Raw genomic sequence first — 23,104 nt, forward strand, 5'->3', positions numbered from 1 at the left:
CTCTATGGCTGATAATTTTTGAGGTGGTAATATTGGGACTTCAGATTCAGGTCCACAAAAACACGTTGTCTGCCTTTCCCTGGCCCAGAGGTTGTCACCTCTGCAGGGGCAGAGGCCTGGCTAAGGTGCCAGCTCCTGCTTTCCTAAGTATGACCATGTGTCCCAAAATGACTGGTATCAGCTTCAACCTGGCCACAGAGGCTGTTGGCTGAGCTCTCTGGCTGAGCTCTCTCCAATCTGCGCTGGACTGCTGCAGCTGAAGCAGGGGCCAACACCAAGCTTTAGCAACAAGGACTCCTCTCCCTTTGGCACATTTTCCTTTTTATACAGTGGCCCAAAGCCTGCAGACACCTCACTGCCACTGTGGGCCATGTTTGGAAAGTCTGCTTCCCACAGAAATGGACCTTCCTTACCAAAGGTAGGAGTTGCAACCATGTATTTGGGCTGCGAGTGTGCGTTACCTCCAAAATAACAGGGCAGGCAGAAGGCAGAAAAGGTCCTCAGGCATTTGAAAACCTTAGAAAATCCAACTAGTTAGAGTACATCAGGCCTGAACAGGCTGGATTTGTAATTCTGATGAGGTAAAAGTATTATTTTCTTAACTTGGACAGTCCTCAGGGCAAACTGCGACATATTGACAAAAGATGCCTCTTACTAGTGAAAATAATTTATATTTTTGTAGTTGTTTATAACCCTTTTCATATTAAATTCTGCTGCACTGGGCAGATTGCTGTTTTCTGTGTTAGTGGAGAGGTAAAGTATTTGCCTGATCCTCAGAAGTCTCATCATATGTTTGTAAACTCTGAGCTGTAATTTCAAATAGGAAAGTCCAGGTGGGGTGTGGATAGATGCTCCTGAAAAAGTCAAATAATAGAAATCTTACATTAAATGTAAGGAAACATGTCTGAGGACCTTCCTTCCTTCAGAAATGAAAGGTTAACTTTAGACGAAGAGGAATAACCAGATGCTTTTGCTGCAATTTGTTGAGCACAAAAATACAATGACTCAGATTTCCCCATCTCTTTCAAGACAAAGCCTTCACTCCCAGCTTCTCATTTTCCAAAACTGGACAAACTCATGCTGTGTGTCCAGATTGGTGCCAGCTGTGTGCCTTGTTATTTTAAATGGACATGGAAGTCAGTTTTTTCTTCCATGTATGAAACCCATTATGCTCTAAAATTTTTGGTTGCATAATAAATTCCGAGCTCACTTGACCTAAGAAAGAAATTTAGCAATCCTTCCTGATGGCCACAGAGCTGGTGAAAAACACCAGCAAGGTGTTGCTCAAACACCAAACGAAAGCAGGCTCCTCCTTTCAGGCAGCTCCAGCCTGCTTCAAAGTGCATCCACATGACAAACATCAGCTACTGCCATGTTTTTGGCTCACAGAACCTCTTCCCCACAGAGGACTCCTGGTATAAACACCAGTGGCTTTACTATTGAATGATTTGCTGTCTGTTAATTCTTTTATTCTCTTACTGTCTAGTGCTGCTTGGCCAAAATCTCCAGAGGTATTCCTCATTTAACAGAAATCCTTTTTCTATTCAACACTGATCCAACAGACCCAGTTATTTTCCCAAACAGTATCTGTAATAATTTTCCCCAAAGTCCAGTAGCCAATTTTTTTCTTTTTTTCTAGATAAATCTGTGGCCAAATTGTCTTTCCACAGCCCCATGAATCTGTATGTTTATAGCCCCCTTTGAGGTAATCAGTGCCTTGTCATGTTTAGACTCATCAGGTTCTGTCTGAGCTTCAGCCCCCAGAGCTGTCTCTGTCTCTGCACCCCAGTTCCTCAGGAAAAGGTAGTTTTTCACAAATTGCTTTTACGTGGCACAGTGGTTGCATGAAACATGACATGAAACAGACATTGCACGAAAGGACACAGCAGGCTCGGGGGCTTCTGTAATTGCTCCCTTCCCATTTTCACTGCCTCTGGAACGTGGCTGTCATGGCAGGCAGTCCTGTCTACCCCTCTGAGACAGGGTCTGCAGTCCCTCAGCTGCTCCTGAAGCACTGTTTAGCTAATTAAGCTTAATAGAGGAAACCTCTGGTTGTGGCTCATTAGCATTTTTTTTTCCAATTTTCCTATGCCTTGATGTAAATTGACCTGTGCTGAAGCTTGCAAGCAGAAGAAGTACTCAGGAAGAGGTGGATGTGCCACCCCAGTGTAAGAGAAGTGTTCACACAGCTGGCAGAGAAGGTGAACTGAAAGCTTTGAGCTTTTTCAGTGGACTGGAAGCTAAAAGGCTTGAGGCTCTTTTGCCAGCTCCGCTATGGAGCATGGTCTCTGATAAGAAATTCTGGCATGTTTTTAATACCCTCTTTCTCTTCTTCTCCTTGGCAGTATTAACTGCAGAGTCTCTTTGTGTCAGGATTGACTTTTGGCTAGTATTTTTTTCAACATTGTTACAAACTGCTCCTCGACCCCTGGCCACTACATTAGATGGGTACATTTGAAGTGATCCTCAGTACAAACCTTTAAAAATGACAGCAATAAAGAACAAAGATCTAGTGAGACTTGGTCCTAAAAAATAGGAATTATACTTTGTGGGTGTCTGCATCAGTGTGTATCAGTGAGGTGCTGGGAGCAGCTTCTTTTGGTTTTCCTGGAAAACTTGTATTTCAGATAGATCTGTGTTTGAAGATTTGGTTCTGACTCCACTAAATACTCAAAAAAACCTTTTCTTATTTCATTGTAACTACAATCTATGTTAACATATCCCAAATATAGAGATATTGAAACCGGGTACAAACTGTCTCCATCTCATTTTGCCACACTGGGTTAATGCCTTTGCTGAGGGAATGAAGCTGTCTTGAAGCATTGGCAGGTACCAAAAAGTAAAACTGAGTTTCAACTGGGCTTGAGTCAAAATTATGTGAAATGATAAATCTCATTGGGTCTGCAAGTGAGGCTATAATTGCTCCAAATTGTGCTCAGGGCATCAGAGATTTTCTGGACGAGTCATGGGCCAGAAGAAGCCTTTTACAGCACACCTGGTCCGACATCACAGTCTGAAAATGGGTGTGACTTAGAGAATTTTGCGTCTTGACAGGAAGGCTGTAGCACAAAGCCCTTGATATGTTTTTCACCCAGTGGGAAGAGAATATTCCTGACTTCTGTTGGTTTGGATGCTGACTAAAGGGGTGGCTCTGAGGGGAAAAGACAACTGTGGCTTCTGGGTGTATTTTACAAAACTGAAAGTTCATATCCAAGCAGTGGATTCTGAGCATGGTCCAAGCAACAGTGTTGCATGCCACAGAGCTGGGTTATAGATGGGTAAGCCGAACCCTTTCTGGTGCACTTCAGTGCCAGGGTGCAGGAGAAGTTTGCAGGAAGCAGTGCCAGCAGTGCTCAGCAATCCTCACCAGAGAGGGTGGTCCCTGTGTCTCTCGAACGGGACAGGTCTGGGATCACTGGGAAGGGAAGGTGTAGCACAAACAGAGCCACTGCAAGGGACCTGATAGATCCAATTCAGCTGTCCTCGGGGTCCTGATGCACCTCCCACCTTTGGAATGCTTGCAGTCAAAAGAAAGAATAGAAATAAGTACTGTGAACTCATCAGCTTAATAATGTATAGTTACCTGCACTTCAAATTCCCTTTTTTACTGTTTTCTAACTGAAAGCTTCTGAGGCATGACTCTGTCTCAGGACACGTAGATTATTGTGCTAAAATTTGTCTGGGATAATTTGTTTATCTGTGCTAAGGTTAGACTGCTCAACACACACTTAAGTAAATAACATAAAACCCAAGGACTATCATTAGCTACTGCAAAATGTTCTCCCTAAAATAATGAAGTACGTAACTGGCATTGCTTGAGCAAAAGATTGTTGCATTGTTTCTGCAGTTTTTAGTGTAGTAGGAAGAGGACAGAGCAATAGAGACTATCAGGGAGTAAAGCACTTGTCCTTTTTCTGGGTGCTAGGAGGACCAGCCAAGGGTGGCCCTGAGGCAGTACACAACCTGGCTCCATGGGTGACAGCAGTGCAGAGGCTGACGTGGGTACAGTGTTTTGACAAGGCAGGGGTGAGCAGGGTGGCTGGGAGGCCTTTTTGGGGAGAAGTGTCAGACAGTAGTGTACAGGGAGGGCACAATGAGAAAGGTGTAGATGTGGCACCCATTTAAGGTCTGTGGGTTGTTCACAAGTGGGAGGTGTTTCAAGGCCAAGTTTGTTTTGGATGAAATACTTTTCATCCATTCAAAGCTGCATTTCTGAGCCAAGGCTGGTGTAGGGGGCAAGAGGAGCTTTAGAGGAAGGAATTGCTGGGTCAGCCTGAGTGTTTCTTGTGCAGTCACTGCACTTGGTTTGTGTACAGAGGGGAAGAAACGATGCCAGGGCGCCAGTTGTGTACTGATTGATCATGAGACCACCCGGGGTCATTAACATGACCTGCTCTTAAGGAAAGGGAATTAAATTGCCAGGCAGGGCATAGAAATATCAGTGCTATTTTGTAAAGCACCAACAAGACGTTATCTAGAAATTTAGTCACCTACTTCCAAGCAAAATCAATTCATACTGGAACAGATGCTGAGAGAGGTCATTAGGTTCATTAAGCAAATGATTAGGGGTTGTTTTTTGTTAGGAAAAAGTATTAAAATGCCTATTGGTTTGTTTAGCTTTGCAAAACAAAAGCTTTGAGGGAATAAAATTGCTGTTTATAGAAACTTCAGCAAATACATCCCGGAGAAAAAAGAAAGCTGTTTTGGCTGAAGAAGAACTCTGACATGAGAATAAATGAACCTCAAATGCTTATGTCAACCCTGAAAGGAGACCTAAACCCATGAGAGCAGGGAACGTTGGTGGGATAAAAAAAACAAACCTCCTTTGAAGGTGCAGATGGAAAGGAATTGTATGACGTGGGGTTGAAAAATCCTTTCCAATCTTCTGTCCTCATTTGTAGCAAAGTTTACCATATCTGGTGGTGAGAGCCAAAGCTTTTTAGTTGGTGGGCAGTTTTACACAGGAAGTATTTAAGATCTTCCCTCGTGTTTCTAGTGCCTTGTTCTTGCACAGGTCTGTGCTTCTGTGCAAAGAGCTGTGGTGCCATTGCTCTGACTTACCTTTGCTTTGGGTTTATTTGGACAAGGGTAAAAGCCTTCATTGGGACTGAGCTGTAGGTTCATATGGAGACCAGCTGTGAAGAAATGGAGAACTTCTGTTAAGAGCTCAACTATGAGCAGGGCACTTGCAGCAGTTTGTGGGTTGCGTGTCTTGTTAGCCTTTGCTGTTTATTGCCCCATTGTTTAAAATTAATGGGAATGGTATGTATCTTGTAAATGGACACACAGGATCATTTCCAGAGTCTCTGTCCATTTATTTCTCTCCTAAGTAGAAACTAATGAGATCTGCAGAAACTTTTCATTGTAAATAAGCTCCTTGTCAAATATTTGAATGTTTTTATTTTATAAGTTAGTTGTAAATATTTTTGTCATAGTTCAATTGTTACCAGAAATAACTCAGTCCTGGAATTCACTCCTTGATAATATGTTACATCTTCCTGGAATAACTACATTCCAGAGGTCACATTCTGCAAATAGCTTTCCTAACTTAAATTACTAGCCAAATAGTCTGAAGGATCCTATATGATTGCTCTTGCGAAACCCAGCTTTCCTGGTAGCCATCTGCATTTAATCACTCTCAGGGATAAAAGTTATGTGCAGTGCTTTTGGACCCATGTTTTTCTTCTTAGAGCACATACCTGCAAGTATCTTCATTATTCACATATTATGTTCGTGTGAGGGATGTTCATACCTCCCATTCCCAAAAAACACAGCGGGGTACTGCACATAATGGCTGTTCATTGTAAAGTTATACTCTGGCAATAGCTTCAGTGTTATCACTGTGCTGTCGTAAAGAAATGAGGAAAATGCACTTGGGCTTTGTTTAGAACTGAGCACTGCAGTTTTTATACATGTTTTTTTCTGTAATTTAGGAACTTCCAGGCTTGGTAAAAGTTAGAAATCAACTGAGAGTCTGGAAATGGCACAGATAATAAAAGGAATTCCTTAACTCATAGTAAAGTTATTACTATCCTTAGGACAGGACTCAGTTGGCAGGGAGAAGGATAAGGGCTAAAAAGAGATGGATGGGGAGCACTGAGGGAGTGATATTCTTCAGGGGACATCCTCTGAATTTAAGAGGACCATTTCACATTATCTCTTTAGCATGAAGGATATTCAACTTGCTGACAGAAAACTTTACAGGACTAAGGCCTATTACCTTCCTTCTCAATTGTGACACCTAATTCCTACAGCTCTGTGAAGTTAGTGAGGAAACTGGAAGGTAGAAGGGCAGGGCCTTGGCATGTGGGCAAATGTGGCCCCTGAGAATGGAGAGCCACAGAAGGGCATCAAGCAGAGCAGGGCATCGCTAATGGGAGAATACAGGAAATTCTTCCTGCGGTCTCCAGGGAGAAAGAATTCTGTCAAGATCAGAAGAAAGCAATTATGTCTATTTTCTTTCAGTTAAAAACAAAAATTCCACAATCATATATCTTCCCATTTCTTCAAAGTGTAATTTATCATGAATGTACAAGCAGGGAGAAAGTTGTTTAGGAACTGCCTATATAATTTGTTTATTCTATTGTTAACAGCAAAACAGTGGCATGATCCTGACTATTTAATAAGAAAATAGGAAGATGGAGGGTCCCTCTAAAATAGACACTGGTTTTTTTAAACATTTGGTGTGGAGAACACCAAGCTGGGCTGCGTATTGAAATCACCAGTGTTTTGATTGAATTTTTTTTGAGTTTGGGAGCATATACAGTATTTTTTTACCAAGTGTTTACTCTGTATTAGATGTACATGACAGATCATTTCATTTAACTAGCACCCTGATTTTTCCATAGGAAAGCATTTGCAGTGGAAAAAGGTTTTGTTTCAGCTCAAAGAGCAGGTGATGGGCTGCCCAGCAGGACCAGGTACCTCATACAGCCTCAGCCCTAGCAACAGGGCTTATGGGGGAACACGCATTCCCTGGAAGCTTTTATAACCTAGGGTGTGTTTCTAACAGCAAGCAGCTAACTACCAGGACTCAACAGCTCTCTCCTGAGACTCTACTTGACTGCAGAATGACTTTATGTAGCAATTTATTCCTTAACAGCTACAGGGATCGGCCACATTGAACAGCATCCTCAGAGCCAGCAAGGCCCCTGAATTTCTCCTGTTACAGCCTAAGGTGGCTCTTTTTGGAAAGCCCAGGGCTGTTCCACCAAGCTTGGTGGGATCAGTAACAGGGCAGGTGCTGCCAAACCCCTTAGTGGGGCTGCTCAGAAAACCGTCCTTGAACCAGCTGGCTTGGCTTGCCTTTTCCAGAGGAGAGTGGGGGACCAGTGCTGGGCTGTGCTTTTTTTTTTAGGGAAAGCAAGATGGACCAAGACATAAGGAGAGGTTTCTTAGTTGTGAATTGATGTTTCTGTTGAAGACTGGTATTGCAGGGACACACCAGACTTGCAGTACACCCTTGGGGACAGCCAGGAATTGATGTGGGCTGGTGTCCTCAGGACCCCATGTCAAGGGATCTTGGCCATCTCTCCCTGCCTGATGGGACACAGCTGGCTGAAACACCACACTACAGCCTGGTGTGCCTGGCAGGCCAGAAAACATCTGACAAGCTGGAATCATGCCTTCCCCTCCTGTAGTCCCTGTGCAGAGGTGCAATGGTAGATGGCACTGCCAAACCTGCTGGAACCCTGGAGCACCCAGTATCGTGTTTGTTGTTGCAAGACTCTGTAGAGCAGCCACTCATCAGTTCGTACTTGATCATCACCAGGGAGTGACATTTAGATATGATGAGTGGGCCAGTCAGCCAAAACCTGCAGCACAGGGTTTATGCTGGTTCCATGCTCTTACAGGAGCTTTGTGCTGCTGGCAAGGTCTGCTCTGGTATTATTTCTGACAATTCAAGGATAACCATCACTTTTCTTACCAGCTTGAGCCAGCAGAACTAATTTTTATCAGATTAACTTTTGCACCACATGGCTAGGCAGATTCCCTTATGGAACTAGCAGTATCTAGAGAATATACTGTTTCTCTTAAATGATGTCCTGCCTGAGAAAAAGAAGTAGTTATATGGGTTGTCTGCCCTTGTGGGAAGGATGAGGAGGAGTAGAAAGAAAGAGAAGAAAGTTTGACTGCTGTGAAGTGAGGACAAAGTGTGACACACACAGAGCAGTCCTAGGACAGAGCTAATCCTGGAACTCAGCCCTGGCTGTGCTTTGCTTGCAGAGGAGCTGGTAAACCCTGGATGGATCTGTATCTACAAAGGATGAGAGAGGACAGAAGGTGCTTTTATTTAAGAAAGCTTTCCAGAAAAAGCTGCCCATGAGGTTATTCTGTCACTGTTCAACAGCATGCATTGCAAGAGAAAGAGTACAATGTTCTCCAGATTAGGGAGGAGGATTTTGTGTTTTGGACTGATTCAGAGAGGCCCCTCACAAAGACTTCGGAACAGAACTAAAAATAGCTTACTCCGCTAATACCAAGGAAACACTTTTGGTTTTTGGCCAAGAAATTGCAATCCTATTTTCTATGCCCATGGTTTTAGGGGGCAGAGTTATATGTCCCTTTGCCTCTCCCTTTGAGTCTCTTTCTGAGTAAAACCCATTAGGAAGGTCAGAGTTGCTTTGTATTTTGTTTGAAGAGCTATCAAATAGCAGCAGTATCAGATAATGTGGATTATCATCTTATAGCTCTGTACAATTTTATGTGTTTTAATTACTGGTACGGAAAGAATTCTGTGAGACAGCTGAGGCTTAGAAACAGACACTAATTAAATAAGCAAAGTGTGCTGAGATCTGTTTTCCTCAACTGTATCAATAACAAGATTCTCTTACAGGTCAGCACAAACTTCCTCCTCCCCCTCTCATCTGAGCTGTGGGTGTTACACAGTGTAGTGTTTTCATAATCATCAGATTTATGTAACGGCAGATATATGCAAAACACAGAAAGAAATTGGGCCAGGAAACCCACAGTGGCTGTTCCAGTAGCTTTCCAGAATCCCTGACAAACCTTACATCAAATCCCCAGCTGCAGTTTGACACAAAGAAAGCCTCTTTTTTCCTGTGAATCAGTGCCATTACAAAAAAAAAAAAAAAAAAAAAAAAAAAAAAAAAAAAAAAAAAAAAAAAAAAAAAAAGCAAAATCCAATATTATTAAATCATAGGTAGAAAGGGTCATCTTTTCAGGGCAGTGTAGAAACATATCCAAGCTCAGCCTGGTCCCACTTCATCTCCCTTCCAGTAGGTAGGGACTAGAAGGAGCATTACTGCAAGCTGAACATACCTTAGAGACTTGAAGACCATTGACTACTTGCTTAAAATAATCTGGAAGCCTGACAGTTGACCCTAGCAGCATGGAAAAAGTGCCCTAAACCATGACCAAGAATATACTCGGGTTATAAAATATGCCCACATGTAGAATATGGGTGAAGGGTCTGCAATTTCTTTCAATAACATGGTTATTTTGCAAAATGGTGGCGTTTTAGCTCCTGGGCATGTGAACAGGGTTGTTTTTAGTGGCCATTTAAAGTTGACTTATTAGCTGCACACTGATTATGGAAACCCAAGAGCTAAATACAGTTCCTGAACCTTTGTCATGCCTTGCCTTATTCACTCCCTTCCTTAACAGAGCTAGGTCCCTGTGGTAATGGGTATTAAAAATACTTGACACAGAATACTGCAATATTCTCAGGAAAAGAGCTAAGGCATGTGGTTTGCAGTGTGCATGTATGTGTCCGTGTTTGTGTCCATGGCTTCTATACTGTTCCCCAAAGCAGGGAGCTAAGAATGGAATTATCCTGTATCTGCCCAGCTGCACCCTTCTCAGACCTTTCTCTCAAGCATCTGGTGCTGGCTAGCATCAGGGACAGGATATTGACCCTTGCTTCTAAGCAGGTCTGGCAATCCCCATATTTCCAGGCGTTGGACACAAACAGACTGTTTCCTAGTAGAGGATGGCTCATGTTTCTTGCCAATGTTGACAGTCAAATGCCACTTTTGCATTCCCTCTTAATCCTAATACACAACCTCAGGCTGAAGGTCAAAGGGTAGATCCTGGTTATTCCCATGCAAGGAAAATCAATTTAGATTCACAAAAGACAGAACAGTCAGTGCAGGAGGTCACCGGATGGTCTCAGTTGCTCTTCAGGTTTAGAAATTTGAACAGGGAGGAAGGAGGGGGATGAATAAGGACAAATTGATGGAGCAGGATTGCTTGAGGGCTGGCAGAACCACAGCTTGAGAAAAGACATGAGCAGAAGGGCCATCTTCAATAGAGACTGACTCATCCTACTGTGCCAGGACCTGATCTGCCCCAAAATTACAGAAATATTTATAATTTTACCTCAGTTTATCCCACTGCAAAGCAAGATGTCCACCAAGTTTTGTGAACATTTCAGATCAAATCTGAGATCTTGAACTTTAAAGGAGAAATTTGATACCAGATGAGTTGCCTTGACCGAAGCAAGGGATTTGGACAAACCAATTCATTGCACAAGGCTGAGTGAAGATGATTTTGACCTTAAAGCACTGGGGCAAAACTGTAATTATGCTCTCCTGTTGTAGAAGGAAAATCTGCTTGGCATGTAACAGACAATTTCACTGAAATTAGAGGTGAGAAATTCTCTCTGAGGGTTTCTGGGGCATTTTTTTTGCCTATAAAGATGCTCAAAGCAAGAGTCAAATAGTTTTTGGAGGCGTGAGGGCAAAAGACTTTGAATGAGAAGCAGTGGGAAAGGCAACTCCGAGGGCAGTGCATTTCTGCCCTATCACACAGTTTGTGGTGGAAGTTTTGGTCCTCTCCACCTCTGCTCTCCTCTTGCCTCTGCTTTCAGGCTGCTGAGTGCACTGGACAGAGCCTCACCAGGACGAGCTTATAACTTGCTTTAGGGGTATTGGCAGCTCGTTGTTGCACTGTTCCAGCTGAGTGCCACAAGGGCAGACAGTCTGTTGCTCCTCTGATGTCGTCACTTGGTAAAAAGCACCAAAAGAGTAAATTCCCCTTCCCCCCATTACATTTTTGAGGCCTGCTCAGTAATAACACAGCTTCAAATTTAAGCAGCAAGTTCCCTATAGGCATAGACCATTCTGCAGTTTTAGTGTGCACAGCAGAGCGTGACAGCGCCCCAAGGGCCAGATTCTTCCTGCAGAGTCTGGTGGCCCATCAAATCGAGCAGGGTTACATCAGAAGTAGAATATGAATCAGAATCTTTATTTGTCATTTAGCTAGTATTTGGTGTGGCTATAAATAGGTCATTTGTCTGCAATTCTTATTTCCAGAATTTATTTTTATTTTTTTAACCTCAGCTTTGCTTTTTTTGACCACAAGCATGTTATGAGTCTAAAAATGTCAGACTTGGAACTGGAAAGAGCAGATAACTGAGGCATGGCTCACTCCTGTCCCAGGCTGCTCACTGCCTGCCCATTGTGGGCAGAAAAGGGCCAAATGATCAGTCTTGGCACAGTCACCAAGGGTTGTTTTGAGTTCCTAGGAATTTAACCCTATGACTTTGACCTTTGACAAGAACACTTAATTATTTCCAGCTCTCTAACCAAGTCATAAACTGGCCTTTCAAAAATGTTTCCTGCTCTCCATAAAAGAGAGCTCTCAGCTCCTGTCATAGCAGAGTTTACATTCTTTGAATGGAGGAGCTTCTTGAATCAGCAGGATGCTGTGGCTGGGTTAAAGAGTTCAACATTTGGTTTTGCTTTTAACAGGAGATGAATCCGTGCTCCAAAATGCCATCCTGTGTCCAGACTTTGTATCTCCCAAACTTTTCCTTTTGCTTATTGTTTCCCCAGGTATTGGAATTTGAGATTGTTCCATTATAAAACCAGAATTTCTGTACAAAATCAGAATGAAAACTATTCCACTCTTTTCTTATTTTCAGGACAGATATATATATGTATATGGATAATAATATTTTTTTCATACAAATACCCAGCAGTGACTGCCTTGTGGTCCTGTGAGCCTTCAAGTTTTGGTTACAGCTTATGAGTTCCCTCAGCTGACAGATCAAGCTGCATATGGCACGCTTTCTGTGCAAGGTAAGAGAATCTTCCTTTTTCCACACAACACTCCCCATCCATTCATTTTGTCAGGGGGACATTCCTCCTTCAGTCCAAAAACAATAAGTACAAAATGTTAGCTTCTCTGGGCTCTTCAATAAATCGGAAGGCACGACCCCTGCTGCAGCCTTAATGAAGAAGCATTCCACCCCACGCTTTCTGTGATTTATGCAAACACACAGACCCCAGCAGCCTGGATGCAGAGGGAGCAGGGGCTGTGCCTGGCAGCCTGGGGAGGCTCCTGCTCTCAGCAGCCCTCAGCTGAGTGCGTGGGTTTCGTGCTGACCTCCGTGCGTGCATCGCTCCCAGTGAGGGGCGCCGAAACCACCAAAGCCTTGCTGAAATGGCAGCACGCTCTAGCAGAGAGTGTAATTCTGCCTTCCCACTCAACAGCTCTACCAGTAAGTTGCTGCTTTTTCCTTACATGGGGATGTGGTTGGTGGGGACATTCTTTTCTAATGAAAAGGCAGCTCTTGGTATCAAAAACCACTTGCCCAACATTTCTAGCGTGTAAGGCAGAAAAACAGAGCTGAAAAACAAACTTTTACTGAAATACATATTTTTAGACTGGTTTCCCAGCTTTTGCAGCCCAAGCTTCTGCCTGCCAGATCTGAGGCAGAGCCCAGTGCACTGGGGCTGTCCCCAGACATGCAGCTCTGCTGCAAATCTATGTCTGTATCAGCCCAGGTGTGGAGCCTGGGGTCAGACCAGAGTAAGGGATCACTTGGAATGCCTGCACCCCAGGAAGAGCTGGCCAAGCCTGAACTGCAGCCAGAAAACCCTGATGCTGCCATGCCTTCACCTCTGGATTTGGGATCACTGAGGTGCCACAATCAGCTGCAGGACCATCATGCTGGCAAAGCCTGTGGGATGTTAGTGAGGAGAGAAATTAACAACACCCTTTCCTTGACTCACTGCAAGGAGGGGGAAATGGAAATGCATGCATTGAGATTGCCTGTGGTAGCAGCAATTGTATTTCTCGCTCTCCAGAGAATGAATTAATTTAGACAGTGATGTTATCAAACTTGTCTTGGAGAACAGAAAGCAGCTGTAAGCACCTTCCCTGCTCAGAGGTTGTGCCCCATGCCTGGGAGAAGGCTGGAGTCCCACATGTGACTTGGGAAATTCCAGCCCTCCCCCTGCCCCTTAGGGACTGCCAGCGTCCACCTTAGTCAACTGTGGGAATGAAGCCATAGCTGGGCAAAGGGGAAAAAAAAACCTCAGAAAGAAAGCTGTACAGGCCACAAGCCCTCAGGAAAAGGGCTGCATTACAAGATAAATCCATTTAGCTCTAAACACACATGGTGTGTTTGTGAAACAGCACAGAATCTCAGCTGCTGGAAATGAAATGGCAATAAGTGGCAATGCTGAATTCTGTCTTGAAGGGTTTGTCTTTTTTTTTCTTTTTTAATATACTTTTGTCCCTTCAGAGTCTCCTGCCTGTTCACAATGTCCTGAAAATATCTTCTGCTGCCTTACCCTCGCCAACATCATTTTGCCACAGATGAATTGCATATTCTTTCCTGTAAGTATTTTCTTCAATTCCAGCCTGCAAATGACTGACTTGTTAAACTGCAATTCCCACTGCCCAAACCCGACTCTCACCAGAGGCTGCTTTATACTGCTCCAGCAATGTCAAACTGCTGAACTGTCAGTGTGGTATAAAAGAGACCTGGACATTGAAAGGAACATTCCTCCATGTCTCTAAAATATTTTCTATAGTCTATAGAAGTACCAAGTGTTTTTGTAAAATAATAATAGTTTAAAAAGCAAATTCGCCCATTTAATGTTCCTACTCACCAAATATACCATATGGTATTTTAAATGTCATCTTTCAGGGCTCTTCTCTTTGAAAAGCTGAGATGTTTTATGGCATAAATATTTTCCCTGTGAGGTTTGGAAACCAATGTGTTGGACACTATATTTTTTTAACAGTTATGGTATATTAGATCATGGTGTTTTGTGGTTAGGTATGACATCAGGCCACCACAAAGCCTTACCAGGGGAATCACATGGAGAAAAACATGTCAATAGCTTTCAACCTTCAAGGGAATTCAGAAAAGCCAGACCTGTGTACGTGGAATGATTGGTTGTTATTCTGACAAAGCTAACCTGGGGTGACTTGCAAGCATGCATACTTACAAAAGTCCTGAGGACTAGATAAAGAGAAAAGGATTGCTGTGTGCATATTCCAATTTCAGAAAAATGTCAGCAAGGGCACAAGGACAGACTCTGCTCCTCCCTTACTCTCCAGAAAACACCTGATGATTCACCTACAATCTGCAGCTCTAGGCTTTCCTAAATTGCATTCCAATTTAAAATGCAATCCAATTTACTACACATTCCCAAGTACTAACAGACTCACCTTGGAATCTTGGTGTATCTGTCCTGCCACTTTCATAATGTTCCCATTTATCCCTTCCATTTATATGTTGGGGTTTTCTTCCATAATGCAGCTCCTGCAATCCTTACACCTTTCAGCCAACACCTGAGGAAAGCATACAAGAAAAAGAACTTTCCTTGGAAGTCAGATCTGCGAGGGCAAGAGCCAAAATGCTGATGGGCAGCTGGAGCACAGTGATGCCTCAGGCTGGTTGCAGGGGATTTAGGTGGGGAGACCTGGGTGAATATAATCTACCTTGTGTGTTTTCCTGTTTTGGGGCTGGGTGGTGGAGCTGCCCTGACTTGTCATGGGTGCAGAGGGATTAGCTCCTGCCCTGTGCTGCCCTCATCCTCCTGTGGCTTGTGCCATAGCTCTTCTCCCACCCAGAGCAGCTGGGAAGCCTGGTTTTGCCTGCCTCTGCAGCCACAGTCAGTGATTGCCAGGGAGGAAGGGCCCTTCCAGAGTATGAAACATAGCTTGGGGAAAAGCAGGTCTCAATCCTTGTGACAGACCAGCACCCAATACAGGGCTTTGTATTATCTGCTGAGGAAGGCATTGCCTCCATGGAGCCCAGATCTTGGGGTTGGAGAGGGGGATTTCTGGTTGTTGTTTGTTTGTTTGTTTGTGGGGTTTTGTTGTTGTTGTTGTTGTTGTTTTTAATCCCCAGAGCAAACGCCTGCAGGTTTATTGGGAATTTGCTGATTCTGTTTCTAACCTGTAAAAGCACTTGTCTGCCTAGAAGGTTTCCTCCTTTTCCTAACTATCCTAATTGGGCTAATGAAAAATATTGCTTCTATCCCTTAAGCTTTTTTCTTGGTTAGGATGTATTCTATCCCATCCCCAGCAGACAGCCAAGTGTGGTTCCCAACTGCTGGCCTTGTGCTTTGAAGGACAGAGACAACATTTGAGAGATTCTGTATCCCTGCCAGGCCTTGGAGAGCTATAGCTACAAGTAGTCTCATACTGAGGTGTGTGCATGCCTGCATATGTGAGAGGAGATATCTCAGATTGCAAAGGCAATCCTCCTATTGCCATTTCTTAACTTTTAAGTCCTCAGTTTGTAAGCCAAATGATGTCCTATTAAGCACAGTCTTGCATTTAGGCATGCACTAAAATGCCTCCAAATGTGCAGATTGACTGACACAATGAATGCATTTTTTCCTCCCTGAAGTGGAAAGGGTAAGAGGAACTGCAGATTCAAATGTATTTCATGGACCTGTGTTATTGTGGTCTCTGACTATTTTATTCTTTTTTCATCCTTGTAATTTTATATTGCTGTTGTGACCTTCTATTCTTAATGGGGCTTTCCTTTGCAATGTGCAGCTGAGGTATAAATGATATAAATGAGGTATAAATGATTTTTTTCAGAATGATTCCATGTGATCCATCAGGCCATTCAGGCTTAGCCGGTCTGCCTTGTACTTTGAATACCAGCTATTCACGTCAGTATGATTATAAACTATGTACAGCTTGAGGACTCCTGTTAGAAATTTTTAGGAAAATCATTCTGAATAAGGAACACTCTCACATTTATTGTTCTTTTCAGCCTCTTACAGACTACAAATTCAGTGAGAGAATGTGTTTGTGGACTTCATCACATGAAACTGTAGCAACTATTATGTTGAATCTAAACAAAATAGGAGCAGGAAGTCAAAATCCAATTTGTCATTGTCCTTGCTAAAAGATATGTACCAAAGCTGTGATAGCAAATGTCATCACAGTGTTTCTTATCAGCCCTTGCACAGGGAGATGAAGAACAGATATTTCCGATGATATTTAGAGTTATTCCTTTTTTAGATCCAACATATTCATAACATAATGGAATAGGATATCAGTTCTGACTGCACATGGGACAAACCCCTAAGAGCTAATCCACTGCTTTGCTCACAGGGAAATGCTGATCCCCACTTGGGATTTTCTAGCAGCTTGACACTAACTTAGATATATTATCCTCTTCAATTTGCATTAATGTGCTCAGGGATGATTTTGTTGTTGTTACTGCTAGACATTTATGCTTTGGTCAGGGATTTGGAGGACTTCTGTGATCAAAAGCTCTGACATAGGTCTAAGTACCTGCATTGCTCCCCATCCCCACAGCCTAGGGGAGAGCAGCTGAACCTGCCCTGCCCTGCTGCTCTCCCAAGTGAATAGTCATGGAGGGCAACTGTAGGAGGTGTGAGGTTTGGAAAAACAGAGGGATCCCATTTTTTTTGCAGTAGGACAGAGAAATACAGCAGGCCAAGTCCTAGGTATGTCCTGTGTGCTGCACCAAACACCAACCTCCTGTAGCTTGAATTGAGGTTTTCAGAGCACTTTTCTGAGTGACTCAGGGGCGGGGGTTTGGATTTCAGGAACACCTCAAAACTATGTCGTGTGTTCATCTCCCCAGCTTGTGCAGAGGAGAGGGGAGCCCCGTGAGAAACACGTGTCTCTTTAAACCCTGAGACAAGGGCCAGATATTCCATGTTTGCCTTGTGTGTCACTGGGCTGGGCATGCCTGTACTTCTAAGCCCTGGAGGACAGGGAAATGCTACTTCCCTGCCTGGGGTTGTTGCAGAACACAGTTCTCAGTGGTTGTCAGATATTTATCAGAGAGTAATAAGGAACTTTCTAATTTTCCAGGGAAACATTTAGTGCACCTTTTCTTAAACTGCCAGATAAATGGTGCTGACCATGATTTTTAAGGAAAACCCTTTGCTAGGCACTGAAAAAGAGGGTGTTTTCCAGAGGCTGGCAGCACTGCACAGATGCCCACAAAGTTGCAGGGAACTAGTGCAGGGGGCAGGAATGCCAAGCAGCCCAGCAGGGAGGCAGCTTTGTGTCCTGTCTGCAGGAGCTTTTGAGAACCCCATTGCCCTGGAATGGCCTAAAGGAAGAATCACAAGAGAACCTTTGGAAATTAGTGGAGTGGTAAGCTTCCTTGTCAGTCTAGCAGCAAGATCCTCTTCTTCCTGTGTTCTTTGACAAAGACAGAGAATAAATACTCTGGGCTGAGAATGATCCAAAAGAAGCCCTTAAAAGTTCTGCAGTTCCTGGTTTCAGGCCTTAGCAAAGGCTTGCTTCAAGCTGTAAAAAAGGAGTTTAAACATTCCCTAGTTAACCTCTTCTCTTTGAGCCTTCTCATGTCTCCAGCTGCTGTATTCATGTGCTTCCCCAGCTGGAAGGGAGCCAGGCACAGGGCAAGGGAGTCTCTAAGCTTAGAGATTCTTTCTTACAACATTTGGAGTGCAGAGTGAAAGCATTAGAGAAAAGCAGCAGTGGCCCTTCCCTGGACTGTTTTGCCCCCTTTTTGTATGGTCCTACCCCAGGAGATGGTGATTAGTGGCATATGGGTTGCCATGCTGGTGCTTTTCCATTCCTGGTGAAGGGTTGAAGTTCTGACTGGCCTAGTTCATCACAACTATCAATAAAAGCAACGGATGAACGGGAAGTCCTTGAACTCTGCATTGTCTAAGGTGTGACTCTTATAAACTAGTTTTATTGGTGTGCTACAATACATGTTATAGATCTCTGATCATAAATGGGGTTTAGATAAATACAGCTGAGACAACCGATAATGGCCAGGTGTATAAAACCCCACAGTTGTTCATTGTAATTTAAAGGAGGAAGTGTTGTATTTTTTCTAATGTTAACAACTTTCTCTGGAAGAACAGCCAGCTTTAGTAAGAGCATAAATGTGATTTTCACTGTACAAAACTCGTGTCTCTCCTACTTTGGGTATTAAACTCTGTGTAAAGGACCTCTCATTTCTATACTGCAGAAATATTCTTAACCTTATTGAAGCTGATTGAAAGAAGGACTTCACTAGTTATTTTTCAGGCAGTTCCTGGCTACCGAGTGTACAAAACATATGGAGTTTGTACACGCAAGACCCTTCCTCCTCTCCCTTGCTTGTGAGCAAGATGGGCTTGATGCTGCAGAAAAATGTGCATTCACCCTGTAAGCAAGCTGTGGTGCTGTTCACACAAGCATGGTTTAGAGAAGCAAATATCTTTCAGATGGCTTTTTTTCAGAGACTCCCTCTAAATAGACTTCAGTTTTCAATTAAAAAGAAATAGTCCTCTTAATCTTTGTCACGAAAGGAATCACGTAATGTGGCTAATGCTGGACTAGATGTAGTTGATGCTGCCTCCCAGGAAACTCAGAGCAAAGCTATTCATGTGGCTGGTGACAAGTCAAAAGCTCTCCTGGAGGCAGCACAGTGAGGTTTTTCCATTGCATTATCAGTGCTTGGTGAGAAATTTGTCTAATGTAAGAATCTGGACTGGAAGAGATGGAAACAGTAAACTAAATTAGAAAACTTCAGGCATCACATGAGGTAACACCTGTTGAAACAGCAGTGAAGCTCCTGAGAAAGTTATTTCCCAGGAACTTGTATAAAATGGAGCACCTTGCTTGTGCATGGCAATCTCCCACCATCACCACCAATGGATTCTGTAGTAATGAGTCAGAGAAACAAATGCAGTCACATTAAACATTTTGCTGGCAGATCACGCGGAGTTTAATTATCCTGTGTTCCTGCTTTCAGCAGCTGAGGAGGACAAATACAGTAGACCCATCCTCCACCTTTCAAGCATCTTGCTCAATAGCATTTTTCTGTGTTTTCCTCAGTGACAGTGGTCTTGGAGGAGTCTGCCCCGGAGAAGAGGTCGGGATGGGACAAGAGGAGTTAACTGTGGGGCAGGGCATAGGATACTCTCTGAAGCCAAGGTTTTGATCATTTGCCCCATCACAGCTCCTGTCTCTCCCCTGATGGCTCTGCTGTATATTGTTATGTTTCCATTTACCTGTAAGCTCACAAACCAGCCTTTCACCGGGAAATGTGAAGAGATGGATTCTTCTGGTGTCTCCTCTGGCTTCTGCAAAGCCCCTGTGTCTAATGCTGTTGTGAGAGCAGTGGGATCATATGAATTTTATTCAGAATTTTGGTAACAGGGAGGATGGGGCCATTTAAATTTTAAGTGTTGGCTCCCTGCCTCATGGGCCTAAGAACTAATTACAGTGGGACTAATTTTGGTTTAAACAGATGCTCTTACAAAGTTGAGGGGTTTTGCTATATATTTGATAAGGGGAAAAAATTCAAATTTGAGTAATTAGATTAAATAAACTCAAAGCATAATTAATTCAAAGCACAAATCTGAAGTTGAAACAAGTTCCTTTCCTCCCCATCCCAACAAAGGAGAATATCTCGATTTTTAGACTGGAAGGTCACTGGTGAGTGACAAAGGAGACTTTTGTTCTGCCCTTGGCCACACTTCTTGCTTGCAGGCTGCCCCTCCTCTGTCACCCTGCTTAAAAAGGGAGTGCAATGATACCGACCTACTTGGCAACGTGATCTATCTGTGAAAGAGCCAGGGCTGAGCTGGCTTTGCAAACTTCGAGCCTTTCACGTTGGTACCCTCCCTCGGCTCGGAAAACGCTACGTGCTAAATTTGGGCAGCTTTTCGAGTTTGTGATTCATTCCCAGGGAATTCCAGACTTCTTCAAGCTCTTCCCTTATTTGTCGGTGTTTGCCGGCCGGTTTACTAAACAGGCTGCTCTGGGGCTGTTTGCCGCCCTTGACCCCACTTATCTCTGAGTGGGGCTGAGTCACACCACGGAACCCGGCACGGCGAGGAGATGGCGAGAGCCAGCGCGGCCCTGAGCGCGGCCCTGAGCGCGGCCCTGAGCGCGGCCCTGAGCGCGGCCCTGAGCGCGGCCCTGAGCGCGGCCCTGAGCGCGGCCCTGAGCGCGGCCCTGAGCGCGGCCCTGAGCGCGGCCCTGAGCGCGGCCCTGAGCGCGGCCCTGAGCGCGGCCCGCAGCTCGCCGTGCCCTCCCTGGGCTCTGCCGCCGTGGGACTCAGGCTGGCCGGGCAGACTCCAAACACTGCCCAGCCGTGGGACCTGTGGCTCGATAAGAGCGGGACAAGGAGGAGCTGCTATCTGCTGTGCACGCACGGCGCTCCCAGCGCAGACAGGGTACCCGGCACGTAAACCCGTGAGCTGAGCACCACACGCAGAAGGCAACCGTGATAAAAATACACTGAGAGCGTTCTGTTTATGGTTCCTTCCATGATAAAATCTGTGAACTTGTGGCAGCTCTTTCCTTAGTAATTTGCCTTTCTCCTATAGCTCCTATTTTAATAATATTTCTAATCTACAATCTGAAAAAAACCCACAGAATTTTCAGAATTTGCCTCGTTATTTTAAAGCCTCCTGCAGGGAACAGAAGTGCAGTTGTAACCTGCTCATGCTTTCTCATAAACTGATTTCAAACCTTGCACGTGAACACACTGTGATTTCTACTGGTACCCAGAGTGACATCTTCCATGAAACTCCACAGCTGTCCCTTAATGGGAGATTAGTGCTTTAACAAGATGTCTTTTTATTATTGTTGTTTGCTCACTAATGAAACAGGCTTGTGCTGTGTGCTATCAATTACATTGCAAATCATGTAACTTAATGACTCAGTACTTTTTTTTTTTAAGAAAACATAGCTGCGAGTTTTATTCAGTCCGGTTATTTCATGGCTTCAGATTTTGTTGCCCGAGTTCCTCATTACTGCAGCTGTAGATAAAAACTTAAAAATCTGAATCTCTTAAGGCTCAGGAACGTGACAGAAAATAGCCCCCAAAGGGTCACACACGGTTTGGTTCTGTGGGAGGGGAGAAGGTGAGGAGGGGGAGGAGATACAAACGCTGGCACAGGATATTTGCAGCTGACACTGCTGTCTCGGTGGGGATGCTGGCAACATGGGGCTCTTGGGGCTCCTTGGAAACTTTTTGCTGTTTAGCCTCAGAATGTGGATTCTTCCAGCCTTGTTTAGTCTTTCTGGATTCTTTTAAAGGTCAGCTGAGGGAAAACATGAATTAGGTCTTCCAGAGGGAGCTGCTACTCCTCTCTCCCTGTTAGGTGATGCAGGGGAAGTATCTAAACCATGGTGTTGTGAGAGAAATTAGCTGCTTCTGCTTTCTCCCCTTCCTCTGTAGTGAGTTCTGTTCCCTCAATGAATGAGACTGATTTAGTACCAATTTTATTCCCAACAGTCCCCAATAGGCAACCTAAAAATACCTCCAATCCCACACACATCTCTTGCAGTCCACAGCTTTTTCTGGAGCTGAGGCAAAATAGAACTGATATCATAGGCTGTTTTTACACAGTGACATCTAAAATATTTAATTTTTGTAATAGTGAAAGAGCACACTATACATTTTGGTAAATAATTTCAATGTTATTGTTTCCATTTATGTAAATTGACAAATAGGTGAACTTAGGTGGAGCAAGAAGGTTTGGTTTTTGTTTGTTTTGGGGAGGGGGTAGGTGTTTGGGTTTTTTTTTAAATTATTTTCAACTTCTTAAGCACCGGTTCTACCTGTCTTCTTCCCCTGAGTCTCCTCCAACAGCAAACACCAAGGTAATCCTGCCAGGGGTGGGCCAAGACAGTGGCCTTTGGTCCCCAAATAAGAGCAGGTGAGTGAGTGCACGCTCACTGCCCCAGGCATGAGCAGGGAGTGCTGCAGCAGAGCTGGCACCTTCATTCGCTGTTCCTGTAGAAAGGTCCTGGCAGCCTCACATCCTCATGCTGTCCTGGCAGCTGTGATAAGCCACCTAAGCTTCACAGAGGGAGTTCCCGAGGTGGTGGGAAAGAGCAAGAGCCCAGATGTCCAACTTTGAAACACGATGAATAGCTGTCATTAGCCATGTCAGATACAGGCTGGGTGCTTTTCCAGCTCCTGGTTTCCTTCTCCTTCAATGCTGCTGAAGTGTTTGGGCAGACAGTCTGTTCCCTGTCAACTCCCACTGTCACTTTTTTCCTTAAGCGTAATATCAAGTGCTTGTACTTTTTTATTTTTTTTAATATCAAGGGTATCCCAGTCTCTCCTGCTGTGTTTACATTTCTGCCAGCAAATCACTGCATCTGTCATGTACTTGGCACCCACTTGCTGCTCACCAGCAACCCAGGTGGGCACAGCACAGCCTTTGTCTCAGAGTCATCCACTGGAGTAAAAAGCTTTTTTTGGCAGTTCAAGCAATTGCTAGTCTGCAAAACTGGAAAATAGAATTTTGCTAAATAGAGCACAGAATGCTGCTGAATGCAGAGCTTTTTCAAAAAATAAATGAAAGCAGTGCAGGTTCTCTCCATTTTTGTTTTCTAAAAGTCAAATCAAGGAAATGAACATGTTTGGGGTTTTATTCAGGTCCTGCTTTAGCAGCATTTGTCTTATCTGTGGGAAACAAGTGTGACTGAAGTGCTAGGCAAGGGCTTTTCTCCAAAAGGATTCAGGTGCCTAATGTCACTTTGAGATGCTTCTGTCTAAAAACATCCCCAAAACCTCCATGCTGCCCTAGGGGACCTGAAAACCTAACTCCAAGCCTCTAGCAATTATTGAAGAGCTCTGCACGGGCACTGGAATGGTGGTGGCAGCTTTTTAGCCACCCATTTCCGAAAGGGGAGGCAAAAACATTTGTATTTCTTTACTATTCAAGGGCATTTGAATTCACGGCTTTTGCTTCCCCAGAGAACATCCTCAGCAGCTAACTAGAGCGTATCCTGAAGTGGTGCTCTCTTTGTTACAGCTCTTCCTGGTTCAGAGTAATTACATGTGTAATTATGAGGGTAGAGACAACCATGGAAGACTGACTCTGCCTGGGTGGTGGCTAAGCACTCACTGCAGGCC

At 44.1% G+C, this 23,104-nt stretch overlaps 1 long non-coding RNA gene across 1 annotated transcript in view; it reads left to right on the forward strand.

The window, feature by feature from the left end:
• The window catches only part of LOC134553166 (uncharacterized), a 53,936-nt gene extending 33,097 nt beyond the window's left edge, over nucleotides 1-20,839 (forward strand). The window contains exons 2-4 of the long non-coding RNA XR_010081054.1: nucleotides 11,942-12,044; nucleotides 13,496-13,590; nucleotides 19,060-20,839. This is a non-coding gene — a long non-coding RNA (uncharacterized LOC134553166). The remainder of the gene's footprint in view (nucleotides 1-11,941; nucleotides 12,045-13,495; nucleotides 13,591-19,059) is intronic.
• The last annotated feature ends 2,265 nt before the right edge of the window (nucleotides 20,840-23,104 follow it).

Source organism: Prinia subflava, chromosome 1 (assembly GCF_021018805.1).
Source record: "Prinia subflava isolate CZ2003 ecotype Zambia chromosome 1, Cam_Psub_1.2, whole genome shotgun sequence".
Classification (NCBI taxonomy): Eukaryota; Metazoa; Chordata; class Aves; order Passeriformes; family Cisticolidae; genus Prinia; species Prinia subflava.